Source organism: Schistocerca serialis, chromosome 2 (assembly GCF_023864345.2).
Source record: "Schistocerca serialis cubense isolate TAMUIC-IGC-003099 chromosome 2, iqSchSeri2.2, whole genome shotgun sequence".
In the NCBI taxonomy this organism is placed as follows: domain Eukaryota; kingdom Metazoa; phylum Arthropoda; class Insecta; order Orthoptera; family Acrididae; genus Schistocerca; species Schistocerca serialis.
This window is the reverse complement of record NC_064639.1, coordinates 901073207-901076693: the sequence shown is the minus strand read 5'-3', so window position 1 is coordinate 901076693 and position 3487 is coordinate 901073207. Positions and strand designations below refer to the sequence as shown.

Below are 3487 nucleotides of genomic sequence, written 5' to 3'. Positions count from 1 at the left end.
AACGAGACTCGTCCGAGGAGGCAACATATTTGTAGTTATCAACAGTGCAGTGTCTGTGTTGGCGGGCCCAGGCGAGCTGCAAAGTTTCGTGTCGTGCAGTCATCGAGAGCACACGAGTGGGCCTTCTGCTGGCTGCGAAAGATCATCTCGATGACGTTTCGCTGAATGGTTCGCACGCTGACACTTGTTGATGGCCCAGCAATGAAATCTGCAGTAGTTTGAGGAAGGGCTGCACTTCTGTCACGTTGAACGATTCTGTTCAGTCGTCGTTGGTCCCGTTCTTGCAGGATCTTTTTCCGGCCGCAGCGATGTCGGAGATTTGATATTTTACCGGATTCCTGATATTGACGGTACACTCGTGAAATGATCGTACAGGAAAATCCCTACCTCATCGCTGCCTCGGTGATGCTGCGTCCCATCGCTCGTGCGCCGACTACAACACTACGTTCAAACTCACTTAAATCTTGATAACGCGCGACTGTAGCAGCAGCAACCGATCTAACAACTGCGCCGGACACTTGTCTTATATAGGCGTTGCCGACCGCAGTGCCGTGTTCTGCCTGTTTACACATCTGTGTATTTGAATACGCATGCCTATACCAGTTTCTCTGGCGCTTCAGAGTGTGTGTGCGTATGTATATGTGTCAAATAGTTCAAATGGCTCTACGCACTATGGGACTTGAACATCTGAAGTCATCAGTCCCCTAGAACTTAGAACTACTCAAATCTAACCAACCTAAGGACATCACACACATCCATGCCCGAGACAGGATTCGAACCTGCGACCGTAGCATCAGCGCGGTTCCGGACTGAAGCGCCTAGAGCCGCTCGGTCACAGCGGCCGGCCGTATATGTATCACCAACCGTGCTGATGTACCACCAATCGTCTCTCAGAATGACCGCCGGCCGAAGTGGCCGCGCGGTTCTGGCGCTGCAGTCTGGAACCGCGAGACCGCTACGGTCGCAGGTTCGAATCCTGCCTCGGGCATGGATGTGTGTGATGTCCTTAGGTTAGTTCGGTTTAACTAGTTCTAAGTTCTAGGGGACTAATGACCTCAGCAGTTGAGTCCCATAGTGCTCAGAGCCATTTGAACCATTTTTTTTCAGAATGACCTGGGTCTTTCAGATTTTATCAGTAAATCCAATTGCGTTAAGAATTCCCTTTTTTCCTTAGTTTTCCAGACAAGTCGCCGTCCTGTAAACACAGTGTAACGAGGGTGTACCTTGAAGCTGCTTAGCTTTGACTACCCGGCGACGACTTGCAGGGGACAGCGCAGGCAGGCCGGCCGGGAAATGATCGCCGGTCGCCTGCGACACATCACACCAGAGGAGACGCGCCCGCGCCTCTGCTCTGCTTTGCTTTGCTCCGCCGGTCGATGAACTCGCCGGCTGGCAGACCCCAGAGGCGCGGCGCTAAGCGAAACTTCCTCCTGCCTACACAGCCACCACCACAGCGCGCAGCACACAGCACGCGCTAGCCGCATACATCACAGGCGACACCCACCCCACGCCCCCTCCTCTTATTTCCTGCGTGGACGGCATTCACGACGTGTTAACTTGTATAGGGGACGGGGAAAACTACGGAAAAAATATGTCACGCTGCTGCCCGTTCACCTCACGCTAATCGCTTATCGGAGGCGAAACGCGCTAATTCAAAGTAAATGAAACCTTAAGAAATTAATTTTCTGCGCCATAAGCTGACTGCACTGACTCAACAATGACTTGTTTTAACGCCACTGTTGCTATACCATCATGGTTATCATCACTATTATTATCAGATTTGTTTTTGGAGAGAGTCCGCTGTGAGCGAAACACAATTTTTATCTGTTCTTTTATTTCCCAGGCATCTTTCGTTGAAGTTTCAGCATCATCAGTAGGGTTTTGTTATATTTCTATAAAACAGGAAAAATGCTCTTTACTACGTGTACATTAGAGGTTTTACGACAGTATTTACAAATTTAAAAACAAATAAAGTTTCATATACCTTGTAACCATATGCTGTGGTTTTCTTGGAATTTTATGCTTTGTTATTGCAGTCGTTTTCTTACACAATTTGTCACCTAGAGCCATATAGAAGTTAATGTAGAACAGTCATTTACTTTCAAATGTTGCGACTTGGGATTCTATGGATCTGCCTAACATTAACTAATTTTTTGTGGAAGATTGTGCGTGTATGTGTGTGTGTATGTTTCAACGGGAGGGGGGTTTGGTGTGTTTCTTGTTTGGTGGTGTCTGATAGTTCCTTGAGGGCAGAGAACAGAGTTCCATTGAATTGTGTCTTCATTTATTATTTTTTTCTTGAACTATGACTTTTTGTATTTGATAGTCTTCTTCAGTTATTAGCTTCTCTGGAGGGTGGAGGCGGGGGGTGGAGGGGGGAAGGCTGTTGTACTGGCATACGCCTTCGCCACACTGATCGGCATTAGGAAACATTGTATAGCAGGCGCTGAACTAGGCGCGCCTATGACTAGAGAAGACCAAGACACGCCCCCAGGCTACGCGCCGATAACGCCCCCTGGGCAGCGTGCATGTAGGCCGTCGCCGCCGACGGAGCTGTCCATTTCTCCCTCCCAGTACCTCAGTACGTCGCATCGGGACTCAGTCCGCATTGCGCCTCAATACGTCGCACTGTGCTCAAGTCTTCCACAGTGATAGTCGTCTCCTCGCACCTTAGTTAACTCTGAGGGAACGTTAGTCAGTGTATATACACATATAAAAAACAGTTTTGGATCACCTCGGTTCCGAGAGTTTCGGAACCTGTACAGGAAACTGGAATAGAGATCAACACAAACATCATATCCGTCCTTTTTACTGTTCATGAAAGCCACATATTACATACTGTACCACCATACAGCGAGACCTTCAGAGGTGGTGGTCCAGATTGCTGTACACACCGGTACCTCTAATACCCAGTAGTAGGTCCTCTTTCATTGATGCATGCCTGTATTCGTCATGGCATAGTATGCACAAGTTCGCCAAGGCACTGTTGCTCCAGATTGCCCCACTCCTCAACGGCGATTCAGCGTAGATTCCTCAGAGTGGTTGGTGGGTCACGTCATCCATAAAAAGCCCTTTTCAATCTAACCCAGGCATGAAACTTCCTGGCAGATTAAAACTGTGTGCCGGACCGAGACTCGAACTCGGGACCTTTGCCTTTCACGGGCAAGCGCTCTACCAACTGAGCTACCCAAGCACGACTCACGCCCCGTCCTCACAGCTTTACTTCTGCCAGTATCTCGTCTCATACCTTCCAAACTTTACAGAAGCTCTCCTGCGAACCTGCAGAACTAGCACTCCTGAAAGAAAGGTAGAGCACTTGCCGGCGAAAGGCAAAGGTCCCGAGTTCGAGTCTCGGTCCGGCACACAGTTTTAATCTGCCAGGAAGTTTAATATCAGCGCACACTCCGCTGCAGAGTGAAAATCTAATTCTGGAAACATCTCCCAGGCTGTGGCTAAGCCATGTCTCCGCAGTATCCTTTCTTTCAGG

The 3487-nt window shown here is 49.0% G+C and overlaps 1 non-coding gene across 1 annotated transcript; it reads right to left on the bottom strand.

The window, feature by feature from the left end:
• Window positions 1–3119: 3119 nt before the first annotated feature.
• On the bottom strand, window positions 3120–3194 carry Trnas-uga (transfer RNA serine (anticodon UGA)). Its single transcript has one exon. It is a non-coding gene; the product is annotated as a tRNA-Ser (tRNA).
• Between the last annotated feature and the right edge of the window lie 293 nt (window positions 3195–3487).